Source organism: Solenopsis invicta, chromosome 7 (assembly GCF_016802725.1).
Source record: "Solenopsis invicta isolate M01_SB chromosome 7, UNIL_Sinv_3.0, whole genome shotgun sequence".
NCBI lineage: Eukaryota > Metazoa > Arthropoda > Insecta > Hymenoptera > Formicidae > Solenopsis > Solenopsis invicta.
In genome coordinates this window covers 12,069,737-12,088,759 of record NC_052670.1, presented here as the reverse complement: position 1 = coordinate 12,088,759, position 19,023 = coordinate 12,069,737, and the positions used below count along the sequence as shown (strand labels likewise).

Here is a 19,023-nt window from a genome sequence, read left to right as displayed (position 1 = left end):
GTTTGTTGTGTAAATATTGTAAAAAATTAGAAGAAAAATATTGTATTTAGTAACAATATTGATTATCGATTGAAAAAATTTTGAAAAATCTACTTTTCATTGAAATAAATAATAAAAGATACGAAACTTTCTATGGAAGTCATACAATAGTTAATCGAAACATTAGGTAATCATTCACACAGAACATATTATATTAATTTAAAAAACTTAAAAAATAGAGGTGTCGATTTTGTATTAGCATCATTAAAAGAAACCTAATTTAATACTATGTCAACTATGTCAACGCGATAAATGCAGTCATTTCAAACTCGTTTAGTGCATTCGTTTTGCAATCGGCGATTATAGATTGTTATACCATAACAATAATCATATATTGTATTATTAATTAATAATAATTAGATGGCATCAATTACGTCGATTTGTAATTGATTGTTGAAGTTGTTGTAGAAACGAACATGGAACCTTTCCCCAACGGTTTATTATTAAATCTTTTGGTTCGTACAAATTGCTATCACAATTCAAACGTATTTCGAATCGTATGTATTTTCCAATGTGTAAAGCATCTGTTTAGAAAACAAATAATCGATTTCTCTAGTTATAAAAGAATTGATTGCTCCATGACTGATTTAATTATGTACACTGATAAATATTAAAGAATCAAATTTAAACCAATTCTTTCACAAATATAATGTTGAAAACGGTCAATTTAATGAGCAAAATTGATTTAATTCAGGATTTAAATTACATTAATATAGTCGCTAATAATTGGAACGTTTTGGCTTTACTTAGCCTTCATCAGCCTATTAATACAGTTAAAAGTTCATCTCTTTACAAAAGAAATTTCTTTCCTTTTAGATTTAAATTTCTACAAATAACAATTTTTCCTAAACTGTCTTTTTTTTTTAAATTATTGTGTGTATGTGTCGCATACCGTCTGTGATTTTTCTTGATGGCGAACGGGTACATCGAATGTTGTGTGTGTGTGTGTGTGTGTGTGTGTGTGTGTGTGTGTGTGTGCGCGCGCGCGCGCATGTGTGTGTGTGTGTGTAGGTGTTGAGTCCTCCGAGCAGTCACAACTTTTTTCCTCCCTCCTTACATGATGAAGAACTCACGATCACTCACGGCTCCATATGCAGGTTTTATTTTTCAAGCGTAGTTTTTGCCACGTTTGTTTTTTGGAAGAGTATTTTAACAGAAATTATATGGACGTTTGCCATCGTCGACGGTCTTGTTGCCGAGACAGACAGAGCGCAAGTGATTCTTTCAGTTAAATAGCATTTTGTTATTTTTAACTTCTATTTAACTCTTATAAAAAAAATACACTCAAGTGTTAATCCTCAAGTGAAGGTTTATCTAGGAGTCAACACTCAATTTGAGTATCATTTCGGACTCCCAATGTCCAATTGTGTATTTTTTTTATAAGGAGTGTCGAAATTTATTATATCAACACAAAATACATATTTATAAAAACAACTTAACATCTGATAAATTTATTTCTATGGTTAAATTGCTTAATTTCAAAGTAAGTACTATCAGTATTAACGTATGCACTTATTAAATAATAAATTAAATTTGAGTCAAATTAACATTTTTACAGTTAATTTGTTTAACTCTGTTTTAATTTAAATTGACGACATTAAGTAGGAGCAAGGGCAAGAATGATTAAAATAAAATTAGATAGAATTTGGCACTGCGAATTTAACAGTGTACGCATATTTGTAAAAGAGACAAACATTCGGTTCGATCGGAGGAAGAGAATTCTTAAAATCAGCCTCGACCGGCGCGCGACGGCGCGACGTGTCTGTTTGTGTTGCATTTAATTGAAACCCCGAAATCGCGTTACCGAAATGTTAACCGATTCGAGCGGATCCCCTCCCGTGGCGCGGCATATAGCGCTTGGCGTCGCACGGATTTAATGCCCCGAACAGATAGGGACAGATACGGCGGATCTGTCACTACAATCCCTGCGACGTCCCTGCCCCACGCGTTGTACCCCGGTTACCCTCTGCCCTGTACCTCTTCCCTTCCCCCCTTCTCCCGCAAACCACCCACACAAGTCGATCCCCCTCTCGTTTCACGCCCCGACTGATTAATTGGACCTCTACGCCTACACCACCACATTTCCAACCATCCTCGTCGCTCTTTCACAACGGGCGAGGAAAGCACGTCGAAGCGACCGGGAGGGTCGCGTTCGTAGCATAGAATTCGAAGTCGCCTCTATTCCGAAACGCGTAATAGATATGTCAAAAGCAGCCCGGGGACGCGATCATGATAATACGACCGATGCCGCCTCGGTTTGGTGACCAGGTTTGGTGTGAAGGCACTCCGTTTATCCTTCCAGCCGGATCGATTGTGTTTGGGATTTCGGAAAAAAGAGTTTTCTCTCTATCTCTTTCTCTCTCTCTCACTCTCTCTCTCTCTCTTTCTCTCTGCACGTTTTCAAAGAAACCTGGCCGTAGTTGTAAATCAACGGTACCTTGGCAATCGAAGTCACAGTTACGTTTATTGTATTGGCTGCAAAGTAAATCGTACAAATTGTTATCACAGCGAATTCGTGAAGACATAATGCACGAGAAAGAAACGACGTTGTCAATGAGTATGTATTGATTCGCGTTTGTAATCAAATAGAAAGATCAACGGGGAAAAATTCAAATTACAAATCTTTCACGTCAAATCTTCCTAACAACGTACAATGTTTTGCCTTATGTACATTAAATATGAAGGAGATTATACATCCAATATTGATTCTCTGGCAATGATAAGATAAATCTGGAGACAACCATAACCATGGGCAACTGTCGGAACAATTTCGAGCTCAATATCTCACCTGGAAAACCAACGAGATAAAAAGTGCTTCGTCAATTATTCACCGAGTAATTATATCAAGTGTTCTCTTTGGGTCAATTTGAAATGTCACAAATCTAAAATCGCTATTGTAATGCATTTAACGCGACGCGGCGACGGCGTAAAGGGAAGCGTTCCAATTTTACCGATACGTATTGAAAGTAACGTGCTTATATCACACCGAATTTGATTTTCTGCCAATAAATACAGTTTTGATATCTCTTCGATAAGCAATTGGCATACAACATGTTCCCTGTCAAACGTAATACCGTGTAATACCCGAAGATCAGTGCATTTTCATGATTTATCACATTGGATGCATAATTTAATATGCATATTAGGATAAAAGAATACGATGGAAAACGAATTGAGACAGGTATATTAATCTTTTTAGAAGAATAATGATTCTTTGTGATGATATGTACTAAATATAATTTCTATAATTTGTACTCGTATTATATTTGTAATATCAAAACGCATGAATAATGGATGTTTTATGTTGACTTTTTCCTGTATCGTCTTCAATAAGCCGAGTCAGTTTGCCGAGGCATTAGAAGTTTATGGAGTCTTCTTGCGACTCCGACTGGATTAAGAACCTTTCTGATACCGTCATAATTTTGACATTGAACGATCGTTGACAAAATTTGGAATTACTCAACTACGCCGAGGTCGTGTACTTCCCAACTTCTGTGGCCTGTGACAAGGCTTACCCGCTAATTCTTCCGTTTCACGTATCCACACAGAGGAATATCAATCAAATATTTAGTTAGTGATCAAATGAATTTTGTAGTAACTAGTACCAGAAACTTATTAGTTACGAATTTAACGAATTATTTGATTATAGTTGTTTGGTTAAGACTAAACAATTGTTTGGTTAAGACTACAGATTATTTAATCAAGTCAATTACATATTTAGTAATTATAACTATAAAATTCATTTGATCACTATTTAACTACACATTTGGTCTATTTCATAAAATATTTCCTTCAGTGCACTTTTGCCTGCGAAAAACACTGTTAAATTCGTAGTGTCGAATTCTACCCAATTTGAATTATTTTTAATAATTCTTGTAACTTATAAGTCGTTGTTGCTCCTACTTAATATGTCATTAATTTAAACTAAAACAATTAAGTTAAATAAGTTAACTATAAAAATATTAAATTTAATCCAAATTTAATTTATTATTCACTAGGTGCATGCATTAAAACGGACACCGCTTAATTCTAAACTAAGTAATTTAATCTGGGTTGATTAGATGAGTTGTTTTTTTAACTAAACATTTTGCGTTAAAATAATAAATTTTGACGCACAAAGAAGTTAAAAAGCAAAAATGGTGACAAAAATGTAAGTGATTTTTTTTGTTTTAAATAGTCTGATACTATTGGCTCCATCACTCGATCAAATTTATTTCCTCGAGCACTTCCATAAAATATATCATTACTCTTTTTCTGTTAGCAGCAAACCACATTTTTTCAATTTTTGATGCAGATCATATATTCAAACGATCGTAAACTACGACGTAACAGCAACGTAATTTGCGCGCAAATGTAATTTGTTTATCGACCGAAATAGCGGTAATACCTGAGCCTAATATTTTATGCAAGGAATATAATTCCATGTAACACAGCGAGTATCTTATTTATAAATCGCTACATTTTAAACGCGTCAACTGAATTTCTAAAAAATATTTTAATTATGTTAAGGTACATGTTTATGCGAATTAAATAACGTATGGCACAAGCTCCAGCATCGGGACACAGAATTTGGGAAAATAATGTAATTTGTTTAATGGACGCTAATGTTGATTACAACCTGCCGAATAGTATAATTATCAAAATTTTATTCAATTCTCGGCGACTACATGAAAGAGTAATTATTTTTAATATTATATCGCACCTGCGTTATGTTGCATAATCTCGCAGTTAATTATTCAGTCACAATGCGTAAAATTAATACTCATAACAATCAATGTAATTGTTCAACGAAGGAACAGTTAGTACGCAGTTATCGATCCGATAAATAAACCACTTTGCTTTGCTTCCACATAATACAGAGCCTAAATATTTAACAGAAACGATCGTTTTATTGCCGATAAAACAAATAATTACCTTTATTAAATTTATCCGAGCGCCGGCGCTCCATCTGATGTTTTACGTCAAAGAGTGAATTATAAATGAGATAATGACACTCTATACAACCTGCATTATGCAACTGGGACGTGTTGTTCAAATAATCTATCAGCGCGCTGTCTCTGGCAAAGGAGCTTTTTGGACGTAAATCAACATGGGAGACAATTTTTTGTGGAACGTTAATTCCATCATTTTTTCCATGCATATGCATTTTATCTCGATCGTCCGGTCGGTTGGCCGTCAAAATTTGACACGCGGAATAAAATATTTACCCATCCCTCTATCTACTTGTTTAAAAAGAAGTAAACGGTATTGATGTTAAAATACGATTATAAATTTGTGCCAAAATCTGCTAAAATCATGTCTCGGTAAAAAGAAAATAAAATCCTTTAAAACGTTTGTCTTTTCGCTATTGTGATGTTTACAATATGTTATGCAATAATCTGATAAATTTTGTTACTCTAAACGAATATGCAAATCAAACCAAGTCTAAAATTCATCAAAGTATGATTTAGCAAGTATAATTTCAGCGTACTTTGTCCGTGTGACCAGATAGATTACAAACGGGATAACAATTACGTGATCACAAAGTCTGCTAGCCATATTAATTTGATGTGATTGGTTACATGCTTTGGTTGTTATATTAGTGTTTAGTCGCTTGATTGTCATTTGTTGCAGCAAGTACTCAAATGATATAGTAAAAGTGCAACTTGCAAAATATTTCTAGGTGTTATCCCAAAAATTAAAAATTACTCTACTTTAACAAATTAACTAGCCTATTTGATATTAAATTTGTTCCAAACAAGTCGCGGTCTTGAATCTATATCTTATTGAGTTAAATTATGCTTTTTATAATCGATATCATAATTAGAGACCTTCGAGTGATTTTATATGTTAATCAAGGAAAAAGTAGTTCTTAAATTATGACATGTGCTCGAAATGAAAGTAAACAATGTAATATTTTACAAATTTTTTTCGAGGATACATTTACATCTGTCACATATTTTCTTTCGTTTCTCTTGTCTTTTTTGCTTCGGTTTCTCGTTAAGTTACTCTCAAGTATTGGTTGGCAGTGCGAAGCGAATATTCGCTACGCTAATGGCGAACACTAAATTCGGTTTATTAACTTCCGGTGTTTCAGCGTAATCCGCAAGCTTCTATTCCGAATTCTCCATTGACTTCCGCTCGCCGTCTAATGCCTCCACTCTGACTAAATGGACGCCATCCCACAGAAAAGCTCGAGAGCAACCGTCGCCGGCCGATCTCGTCGTCAGCGACGGCAATGAACCGCAACATAAAATGTACTTATTAATATGCGACCGCTATTCCAATCATTACAAAATACATTTTGGTGTTTCCTGCATCGACTTTGCAACGAGTGTCGATTTGTAACAAACTTCCTTTACCTGTCTTCTATTATCGCACTTAATCGGCAATCACTGTTCTCTATTTAATACTTCATTTTTATAATAATTAAATTTATAATAACTAATGTTCACCCATGAATGCATTCGTTGAATACCGCACAAGCTGCTCGTAGTTAATCCGAGAAGTAACAAACCATGCTATCGCATCTCGCCGTTTCATCCCAGCGCTCTTCTCATAAATGACTCGATAATCTCATTAGAGGTTTTAGCAATGCAAAATAAAGTTTTGTTTAGCTAAACGGCTTTCCAATTTTGCGTTAACTTTATGATACTCGTTTCATTAGTTACGAAAGAATTGTTTGTTCCATATAAAAAATAGCAAATGCATTTAAAACTTTTATAGTACATTGAACTATAGATTTTCTTATTTTCCCGCAGGGATAACTGATTCGCTTAATTGTTTTTGCTCAACGAACCTATGTATTCGAACGTACTACATCACATACGTTCATATATACGCATGAATTTTGTGAATAACAGAACAGTAAATAATTGAAAAAAAAACTAAAGATAATCTAATTTTAAAAAAAGACGAAGAGAAATTATGAAGTTTACATCCCTATGTATTAAAAAATGTTTTAAATAGTACAAAAATTAATAAAATAAGTAAAAGTTTTGATGTAAAAATTTCTGTACAATTAATTAAATATATGTTATATTAAGTTACTTGTTTTATTATTACATAGAGGATAAAAATATATATTGTGAAAAATGTATATTATAATACACTACTCAAAAGAAAATAGGGAACACTTTCCAGACACCAAAAATTAGGCTATTTTCAAATGACTGTAACTCGGTGAAAAATCATCTTAGATAAAAAATAAAAAAAGCATTTTGAAGCTTGAAGATCCAACTTTAACGCTCTATCAGCAGATTTTCAAAATTCTTTTAACTTCCTTGTCTTATGCAGTAAAAAAGCACACCCTGTTTTGTTCCTTAAAATTTCGTATTTTTGACACTTTGCAGCTCGACCAACAAATTTTTTTCGAACAATTCAAGTAAAGCTTCATAAACTACAACATTTTGCCTACAAAATGCTTTTTTTAAAATTTCTCTACGATTTTTTTTTGACCGAGTTACGCTACTTTGAAGCTAAACCTGCATTTTTTACAAATGATATCCGTACTCCGTGAAAAATCATCGTAGACAAAAAATCAAAAAACCATTTTAAAGCTCGAAGTTCCAGCTTTAACATGCTGTTAATGGTTTTCAAAAATTTTCTCAATTTCTTAGTACTATGCCCCAAAAAAGATACACTGTTTTTTCCTTAAAATAACGTATTTTTAACAGCCTGTAGCTCAATAAAAAAATTTTTCTCGACAAATCCAATGCAAGTGCCATAAAGTATGACATTTTCTCTACAAAATGCTTTTTTTAAAGTTTTCTCTACGATTTTTTTTGACCGAGTTACAAGACTTTGAAGATATACATTTTTTACAGTACATTTTTCCGAAAAATGACGTCTATCGCCGACATTAGCATTACCCAATGTGCACCACGTGGAGGTTGTCGGTCGGATTTTTGCACATCGTGTGTGTGTGTGTGTGTGAGTGTGTGTGTGTGTGTGTGTGTGTGTGTGTGTGTGTGTGTGTGTGTGTGTGTGTGTATGTATGTATGTATCACAGCAGAGATAAGGACCCCGCAGTTCGTCACTTCTGCAGTATTTAATGACTCCAAACCCTCTCTGCTGTGTGTGTATGCGCTCGCGCGCATGAGAGTTCAATAGTGTGTATTTCCTCCTCTCTGATCAATTACTGCTTGCAAGCGTTCTCGCATATTTATACATCTTGCAATACGATCTTGCGGAATGTTGTGCCAAATTTCCGTTAAAATTTCTCCCAATTCTTCTAAATTTCGCGGCTGTTCCTCGCGACGCCTTAATCGTCGTTCCATTTCATCCCAAATGTGCTCGATTGGATTTAAGTCCGGGCTATTGGCGGGATGATTTAACAGTCTAATTGCGTGTCGTTGAAAAAAACGTCGCGTTATATTCGCCGTATGAGGTCGAGCGTTGTCCTGCATAAAAATAAAGTTCCGACAGGTTCGATTTAATAGCAAAACGTGTGGTCGTAGAATATCGTTGATATAACGAACACCCGTCATTGCCGGAGGTGGCAGGATCACTAGATCACTTCGTCTTGTAAGTGATATACACCCCCACACCATCACGGAACCGCCGTTGTAGGATCGTATTGGCATAACGCAACGTCGATCATAGCGTTCATTTCGTCGATGCCAAGTACGTATACGAGCATCATTGCCATAAAGGCAAAAACATGATTCATCGGAGAAATATACATTTCTCCAATCCCTAGCGGTCCAATTTATGTGATCGCGCGCAAATTGATAACGTACTTGGCGATGTACGAGTGTGAGTCTTGGTACTTGTGCACGAACACGAGAACGAAGACCGGCTTCTCTCAAACGGTTGCGAATTGTTTGTTCGCACACATGGCGCAAATGAATGTCATTACGAATGTTTCTTGCGGTAATTATTCGTCTTTCTAATGCATAACGAACAATGGCTCGATCTTGTCTATTTGTCGTTAATCGAGAACGACCACTACCTTCACGTCTCGTGTAATTTCCCGTGTCTTGATATCGTAACCAAGCTCTACTCACTACGGACACAGATGCACCAATATCTTGCGCCACATAACGCATACTAAAACCTTGTTGCAAAAGCGCAATTATGCGTGCAATTTCTACGGCCGATAAATGTCTACGCGGCATTTTGAAAATTCCGTGTCGCTTATCACACTGCGAGAATCGCCGGCGTACTAAACAAAATTTTATTGTATTGAGCATGCAATGTTTACATATGGTCATCTTTGTCTAAAAAGAGATTTTTTTAGACTAAGACGACTATATGTTTACAGTTCACAGGATTGGAGAAATGTATATTTCTCCGACGAATCATGTTTTTGCCTTTATGGCAATGATGCTCGTATACGTACTTGGCATCGACGAAATGAACGCTATGATCGACGTTGCGTTATGCCAATACGATCCTACAACGGCGGTTCCGTGATGGTGTGGGGGTGTATATCACTTACAAGACGAAGTGATCTAGTGATCCTGCCACCTCCGGCAATGACGGGTGTTCGTTATATCAACGATATTCTACGACCACACGTTTTGCTATTAAATCGAACCTGTCGGGACTTTATTTTTATGCAGGACAACGCTCGACCTCATACGGCGAATATAACGCGACGTTTTTTTCAACGACACGCAATTAGACTGTTAAATCATCCCGCCAATAGCCCGGACTTAAATCCAATCGAGCACATTTGGGATAAAATGGAACGACGATTAAGGCGTCGCAAGGAACAGCCGCGAAATTTAGAAGAATTGGGAGAAATTTTAACGGAAATTTGGCACAACATTCCGCAAGATCGTATTGCAAGATGTATAAATATGCGAGAACGCTTGCAAGCAGTAATTGATCAGAGAGGAGGAAATACACACTATTGAACTCTCATGCGCGCGAGCGCATACACACACAGCAGAGAGGGTTTGGAGTCATTAAATACTGCAGAAGTGACGAACTGCGGGGTCTTTATCTCTGCTGTGATACATACACACACACACACACACACACTCACACACACACACACACACACGATGTGCAAAAATCCGACCGACAACCTCCACGTGGTGCACATTGGGTAATGCTAATGTCGGCGGTAGACGTCATTTTTCGGAAAAATGTACTGTAAAAAATGTATATCTTCAAAGTCTTGTAACTCGGTCAAAAAAATCGTAGAGAAAACTTTAAAAAAAGCATTTTGTAGAGAAAATGTCATACTTTATGGCACTTGCATTGGATTTGTCGAGAAAAATTTTTTTATTGAGCTACAGGCTGTTAAAAATACGTTATTTTAAGGAAAAAACAGTGTATCTTTTTTGGGGCATAGTACTAAGAAATTGAGAAAATTTTTGAAAACCATTAACAGCATGTTAAAGCTGGAACTTCGAGCTTTAAAATGGTTTTTTGATTTTTTGTCTACGATGATTTTTCACGGAGTACGGATATCATTTGTAAAAAATGCAGGTTTAGCTTCAAAGTAGCGTAACTCGGTCAAAAAAAATCGTAGAGAAATTTTAAAAAAAGCATTTTGTAGGCAAAATGTTGTAGTTTATGAAGCTTTACTTGAATTGTTCGAAAAAAATTTGTTGGTCGAGCTGCAAAGTGTCAAAAATACGAAATTTTAAGGAACAAAACAGGGTGTGCTTTTTTACTGCATAAGACAAGGAAGTTAAAAGAATTTTGAAAATCTGCTGATAGAGCGTTAAAGTTGGATCTTCAAGCTTCAAAATGCTTTTTTTATTTTTTACTACGATGATTTTTCACCGAGTTACAGTCATTTGAAAATAGCCTAATTTTTGGTGTCTGGAAAGTGTTCCCTATTTTCTTTTGAGTAGTGTAGTACAAAAATTAATAAAATAAGTAAAAGTTTTGATGTAAAAATTTCTGTACAATTAATTAAATATATGTTATATTAAGTTACTTGTTTTATTATTACATAGAGGATAAAAATATATATTGTGAAAAATGTATATTATAATATAAAGCAATGGAAGATTTGAGATATCAAAAATTTATCGGTAAAATATTAGGTAATAATCGTGTGTAATCTATGATTAAATTTTTGAACAGTTACCTACAATTGTAATTATCAATATATGAAAAAATCGTTAGAAAATTACAAAGAGAGGGAAGATGGTCTAGATTTTTTCTAACAAAATATTTTTAATGTGACAGATAAAAGAACTTGAACACGATCTATTTGAGATTAAAATAACATAATTATTCAAATTTCTTGGAATAATACCTAAGTGAGATATGCTGCGTAGTACGTCACAGTAAATAAGTTTTCGAAAAATTAATTGCAGCGGGAATAGTTGGCGAGCTTCTCAGAGTTTTGAGCGAACTGACTAATATAGAGTTTGCCATAGATGTTGCAAATACTCTGCTCTCGAATGGAACCAAGTGGTTACATAACGTCTTTTCGCCTCCTGACCGCCCGGGTTTCTCCGCGACCACCGATACACTTTCCTTGCACAATACTTTACTTAACTCGGCAATTCTTTGTTGCGGAGATCTTCTTTTAATTCTGTCAACGTAAAGTCATTACTCTTCAGCAACTTCATGGTGCTGTTCGACACTCGCAGATTGAAGCAGGCACGAATGACACACAGAACAATTTGTGTAGCCGGTACTTGGAAATTTTTGCTCGCAGCTTGCAACTCTCATAGAGCCGTCACCTCACATTCGCGCGCACGAAATCATCAACACTCGCACACCATTACACCGCCGAATATCGCGATAACGTAAGATTCGAACCTCCGTGAAGTTGGCATCCGACTTTTACAAAATCAGATTTCAAAGTGTGTTTCTTGTAGGATTTTGTCTGTATATGATTGTAGTAAATATTATTTTGTTTGTAGTTAAAAAGTAAATATGTTATCGGTTTTTAAAAAACAGTAAGAAATTATTTAATAGCTACAGCTTAAATGGCATCAGATTTCAATCTGATATCGTTTGTAGTTGTTTGTGATTTAAAAATTTTGGTTTATAGTTTAAAAATAAGAACGTTATCAATTTTTAAAAAACAGTTGGGAATTATTTTATAACTACAGCACAAATGGCATCACACTTCTATATAAAATTGTTTGTAGTTCGTAGTGTAACGTAAATCGGGCTCGGAAAACTCAGAATGAATGTACAAGCGATCCACATGAATTGAATGATTAATTATATTTCCGATATGCTTCAAGACAATTTAGTTAACAAAATTTATTGAGCGCAGTCCCATTGGCGGGACCAACGGTAATCGACACGTATCGTGTGCGCGCGTAGCGATAAAAGAGAGAGAGTACGACCTGGCGTGATGTTCGACGTCGGAGAGCTTTGAGAGCGAAGGCGACGGCGATTCTTCACATTCGTCAACAATGAGACTCACAATCAGTGCTGCGATGCCGTGAAGTGGCTGAATTCGGAACCGTAGGACCCGTGGTGGGAGTAGACATGGTGTGTGCAGTTTGCAGGCATCTTTCTCTAATTTTTGCCCTCTCACTCATTTTCTCGACGCGAAATCCCCAAGTGTACCCACCTTGTTTAACTCCGTAATATTGTTGCAACTGAATATGATTGTCTTCGTTGCACGCATGTCATTCTGTATTCTGTCGGTCTCTTTTTATCGCATACGTGAATGTACGAGAGCCTCGAGCTGAAGGAAACGTGATTTGCATGTAAATGATATTTTTTAATATTTTATAACAATTAAACAATTATATCAACATTAAATATTAAATTGGAAAAGCTAAACAATAACACAAGCAAATAAAGTTACGTACTTCTTACAGTGCTATATCTGAAGAATATACTCAAAAATTTTTTTAAAGAAATATTAAAAAGAATCTAAAAAGTTATAATTGTTTAAGTAAATTATAATGTTTTACGTTTCTCTTTGTTCACTAATTTTTTACTACGTTTAATTTAAAATTTAACACAACATAAAAATAATACACATTTTACACTATCACTGAAGAATGTTTATTAATTTTTTTTAACAACATAGTCTGGGATCATAAGATGTTTTTAAAGCTGATCACACATGTTCAAGTAAACTTGTTAAGTATTCAAGTCAACCTGAACGTATATATCATACTTGCCGTAACTGTACAGTTTTATCATCTAAATGTTCCGATATTTAACAAGCATGCTTGTGCAAATGTGTATGTGCAGCTTAAAAGTCATTATGTGAAACAAACATCAAAGAAAATTACTCTTAATCTGAAATTAAAAATTCAACAATGGCAATAAAAAAAGCAATTGAGAAGCAATTACTTTTTAAGAATGGATTTAAAAGGAAATTAATGTAGAGTTATTTGCCAGATAAAAATGTATGACTGTTATGTAATAGCATTATTAATATTAATTAAATTGAGCAATTATGGATACAGAAGGAACAATTAGAGAGCAATACTTTTCTATATATTTCAACGTAATTACTTTTATCTGCAGCGCCAACTTCCGATTGGTTTGAATTGAGCTTGTCACGCGGCTACACACGCTCTGATTTACTCGAACAAGCCGGTTTGACAAAAGTAAATTGAACGCTCTTTCATATTTCCTCAAGTTGCTTGCATAAGCTAAAATAATTGTAATTATGTCTTGTAGATTTCGATAGCTTTGATGAGCATATTTACTCATATTTAAACTTGAGTGGTCAGCTTGAGATATTATTTCACTGTTGAAAATGTGTCTTTAAAACGACTTATTATTCAATGTTAGATTTTCGAATTACGTACTTCTCTCGAAATCGCGCGTACTACAAACTCCAATTCTTACAGAGAAAAGGATACAATGAACGTATAGCAGGGTGTGAAAAAGATGCAATCAAAACAGTTGTAGCACCCTGATATCATCAAACATTTAGTTTTTCGTAGTTGGCCAACCTGGGGATTTCACGTAGCTCGACGTAAAAAAGGGGCGTGGTTTCCGAGTTTTGCACACACCATCTCTACTTCCATCATGGTATGACCTCACGCGTTCACCCGTGCTCGGCGTTCCGCGTCTTGCGTCACGCTTCGACGACGCCTCTCCTTCGGAGTAATCCTTATTAGGCTCTGGGCGTGTCGGCGTATCCCCGATTACGCCTTCTCACACGACAGCCGGACTCCTTCTGGTTTCGATCTTCTGCCCAGGCCGGTCCGAAAGCTTCTGTCTCCTAATTCTCCGGTCCCCGACTCCTTTCCCTCGCCACGTTCCCGTCCTGCCATTACTTTTATTCTTCTATTTCCTTCTCTCACATTCCATTGCTCGCCTTGCTCGTCTCGCGCTTTTCCCATTCCGCTGGGCATATTTCCCACTTTCTCCTAAAGTTTAGGACAACCAATCTCTTTCCTCTATCGTCTTTCTCTCTCTCCCCCACGCCTCGCAATTCAGTTGAACGCTCTAATTCGCCATGGTAGTATCAAAATTTTTGTTTGTAGTTAAAAAATATGTTTATAATTGACTTCTAAATAACAGCCTGGTATTATATTATAATAAAAAAAAATTACATCATATTGTTATTAAAAATCGTTTGCAGTTGTTTGTAGTTTAAGAGTTTTCGTTGGTAGTTGAGTTATAGTTCAAGAATTTTTGAACTACAAACAATTACAAACGATATTAGATTAAAGTCTGATGCCATTTGAACTGTAGCTGTTAAATAATTTCTTATTGTTTTTTTAAAAACCGATAACATTTATTTTTCAACTGCAAACAAAAATTCTTGAACTACAATCAACTACGAACAAAAACTTTTACACTACAAACAACTTTAAACGATTTCAGGTTGAAAATTGATGCCATTTGAGCTGTAGATATTAAATAATTTCTCACGGTTTTTTAAAAACCGATAACATATTTATTTTTCAACTACAAACAAGAATTCTTAAATTACAATCAACTACGAACAAAAACGCTTAAACTACAAACAAGTGCAAACGACTTTTAATGACGATATGATGTAATTTTTTTTTTTTTTTTTTATTATGTAATACTTAGCTGTTATTTAAAAGTCAATTATAAACATATTTTTTAACTACAAACAAAAATTGTGATACTACAAACAATTTTATATAGAAGTGTGATGCCATTTGTGCTGTAGTTATAAAATAATTCCCAACTGTTTTTTAAAAATTGATAACGTTCTTATTTTTAAACTATAAACCAAAATTTTTAAATCACAAACAACTACAAACGATATCAGATTGAAATCTGATGCCATTTAAGCTGTAGCTATTAAATAATTTCTTACTGATTTTTAGAAACCGATAACATATTTATTTTTTAATTGCAAACAAGATAATGTTTACTACAAACATCTACAGACAAAATCCTACAAGTAACACACTTTAAAATCTGATTTCGTAAAAATTGGGTGCCAACTTCAGGTAAGATTCGACATTATCACGGCGAATGCCACTTCTGAAAAGGCTTTGGTCATGGATTGTCTGTAGGATGAATAGTCGGTAGGTAAATTAACGCAAGCCAAGTCCTCGGTTACGTATAAAGTGTCTGTGTACTTAATATTGTACAATACTCGCAAGCAGTTCTAAAACTTCGTTTAACGCGCGTGAGAGCTCAATGAAAATAATCGATGCATCGTACCATCTCGCAGAACCAATCACGATCTCACGAGAAATTACGCTGTGCTTCGTTGAATAGCATAATCAAAGACGGTGTTTTGTATGTGGAATGACGGAATACTCCACACATGTGAATTTGTGGCATGTGGAATTTCCACACATGGAAATTTAACATTGAATAAAGAGTTACAAAAGTACAAATTATGTATTAACAAGTCGTACGAGAAAATAGAACTAGTCAAGAGCAGTTAAAATCAAATGCGCAAAACAAAATTCGATTCTCTCTGGGATAATATTAATGTAGAAGAAACAGAATTTGTAATTGAGGAATCAGAAATTAAAAAACCAAGAAAAATCCTAGGCGGTATAAATCTTAAAATTCTCATAATGAAATTAATTTTCACTAGCCTAAAGATCATTATAGAAATATGTTTTTTGAAATTACGAATTAAACTCTTTGTTCTTTGAAAGATAGATTTGAAAATAAAACACTGTTGTTTGTAAAAAAATATGAGCGTTATATATTTGGTAGCGAGTTAGACCATTTGTTCATCATTAATTTTTATAATAAAGATATCGACAAAGAAAATCCTTTTGATTCTAAAAGATTAAAATTGCACCGCGAGATCTGTTTGTACATTATGCGTGATCGCAAAATAAAAGCCAATAGTTTGAAGAATGTAGTTAATTGGTTAAAAAGTAACTTATTAATTTTAAACATCGCGGCGAAGTTTATAAAACTAATTAAATTACTATTGGTTATAGCAAGATCATCTCGTACCTGCAAACTATCGTTTTCAGCATTAAGACGATTAAAAAATTACGTCTGTTTAACAATGCTTCAAAATCGTTTATATAGCATTGCCACAATTTATATTTTTATAGAGGCTAAATCAATAAATTTAAAAGAACTTATAAACGAATTTATGTGTAAAAATAGTGTTCAAAAAGCTACATTTGCATTGAATAAATAATTATAAAAAAAACAAAATAAATGTGTACATTATTTTTCACATAATATTTCTATATAAATTTTTTTTTTATTAAATTTAAATTTAACTTTTATCAGATCTCCCCCTCTCGCCTCCAACCGTATTCCACACATGCAAAAAATTTACTCCGCCAGCTCTGAGCATAATTAACAACGAAAATATTCTCACAATATCGTTAATCGACAGTGCCGTGCTCGACAGAAATATGTCTACACAATTTTATTTTGAATTGTTATATTTTCATTAAAAAAGTTTTATAATTGTTGGAATATGTGAATATTTCAACTTTACATATTAAAAGATTTAGATAAAAGTATCCGTGGTTCCATCTATTGATGGAATGAGTCAAAAGACACTCACGTTGAGCGAGCGTGTTTGTGACAAGAGGAATGTAAGTACGGAAACACTACAAGTCGGTCGGTCGTCGGCGTCATACGCACCGCACGTAGATTCGAAGTGCGAGAAACTTGCCCAAGCCGCATAAGCGAGAGTCAGTCGTTATTACTTTGTTGATTGTGTTATCAAAGCAGTGAATAAATTGTTCAAGCCAAAATGAAAATGAGTATCTCATTTATTTAACGAATACGACCAAACTAAATAGAAATTACAACATGGTAGCAGAGCGTGGTTGAAGAAAATCACATGAGCCCGATGTAGTAGAGGAAAAAGACAATTGATAATTGAAGGTAAAAATAATTGGAATAACGGAAACGGAAAATCAGTGTGGATTATATCCGAGCACGAGGTTGATGCATGCGGATATAGATCGTCAGCACGAAGTGATCAACGTGAGGACTGAGTGAACACATGAAGATTCAGTGGCCAAACACATGTCCGAGGAACGGAGAACGATCTTAAAGAATTTAATTTTGGGAGATAAAACACAAACTGAAGAATTTGTGCAAAAGCTAAAGAATCAAGACTTCAATCTAAACAAAGAAGACAGGAATTTTTTGAGAAAAAGATTTCTGAAAATATTGAAAAAAACTGTGATCTTGAAAATTGAAATCGACAAGAATTTGAAGATTACAGAAGCAGAAGAAATGGCTAGGCAAGCAAAAATCGACGACATAAGTATTCCAGTGTTTGATGGAATAAATTTTGCAAGTTGGAAATTCCGACTCACGACTATTTTGGAATATAAAGATTGTCAAGAACCGACAAGACGAGAAAGAGCAGCTACCGATAACGAAGATACTTGGAAGAAAAGTGATCTCAAAGCAAAAACCATTTTAATCAGTGCCATATCAGATAAGCAATTAGAATACATTAGCGAATGTAAAACGACGTTTGAGATGATGTCAAAGCTAGAAAAAATGTATTCCACAAAATCGACATCTCTGCAAATAATAAACCGAGGAAAATTGGAAGAAGTCAAGTTGAAGAATTACAGTAATGTGGAAGAATTTTTTGTCGATTTTGAAAAGGCCTGTAACGAGTTGAAATCAGCTGGCGGACAACTGAGAGAAGAAGAAAAAATGAGATATTTAATCAAAGCTCTACCACAAAGTTATTGCTACATTGGAGATTTTATTGATCTAGTACCTGAAGAGCAAAGAACTGTCGAGTATGTCAAAACTAAAATTAAAGAAAAGAATTTGAGCAAAAGTGAGAGTGAAAAGAAAACAAACGTGAGCACTTTTGCAATAAAAACCAAGGGAAGCTGTTTCCTGTGTGGAAAATATGGACACAACAAAAGCGACTGCTGGCAAGGACAGCAAGGAAAACAAGGCAGAGGAATTCAACACAACCAGGGCAGAGGAGCTCAAGCATATCACCGAGGTCAACGAGAATCATATGCGATGCAGAGGCAGAGGTACGTCCCAAAGATGCTATGGTCGAGGCAGAGGACAAGGTCATCAAGCGGCAGGACCATCCAGCGAGCATCACAAGGAGAACACACAAGAGTCATGGGCAACGCAAGTCGTTAGTATAAATGTAAATTATGTTATGAAAAATACGACCAGAAATGACAACGAAATTGAGTGGCTGTTAGATAGTGGTTGTACAGACCACATTATCAACAACAAAGATTATTTTTGTAAGTACATTGAATTGAAAAGTCCTATTGATGTAAAATTACCTGATGGCAAAAATTTGAAAGCAACAAAGCTGGGTACAGTCAAAACTTATTTCAAAAATTGTTTTAATGAAGTAGAAGTCGATTTGAAAAATGTTTATTTTGAAAAAGGTATACAAAGGAACTTACTGAGTTTCTCTAAAATAACTGAAAACAATACTATTGTAGCTAGAGGACACAATGCTAAAATCTATAATAAAGATAGAAAATTAACAGCTGTTGCCGATAAGATTAATGGTTTATACATTATGAAAAGTTTTCTTTATGATAGTGGGAAAAATGATATATATGCAAATGCACTGAAACTGACAGATAAAGAAAAATGGCACAGAGCGTTAAGTCACGTAAATTTTCAATATTTAAACAAATTGGTTAAGAGTAAATTAGTAGAAGGCTTACCAGA

The 19,023-nt window shown here is 34.7% G+C and overlaps 1 protein-coding gene across 1 annotated transcript in view; it reads right to left on the bottom strand.

Moving 5' to 3' along the window:
- Positions 1 to 19,023, bottom strand: part of LOC105207491 — a 73,822-nt gene that overhangs the window by 54,068 nt on the left and 731 nt on the right. The gene's annotated exons all lie outside the window — the stretch shown is intronic.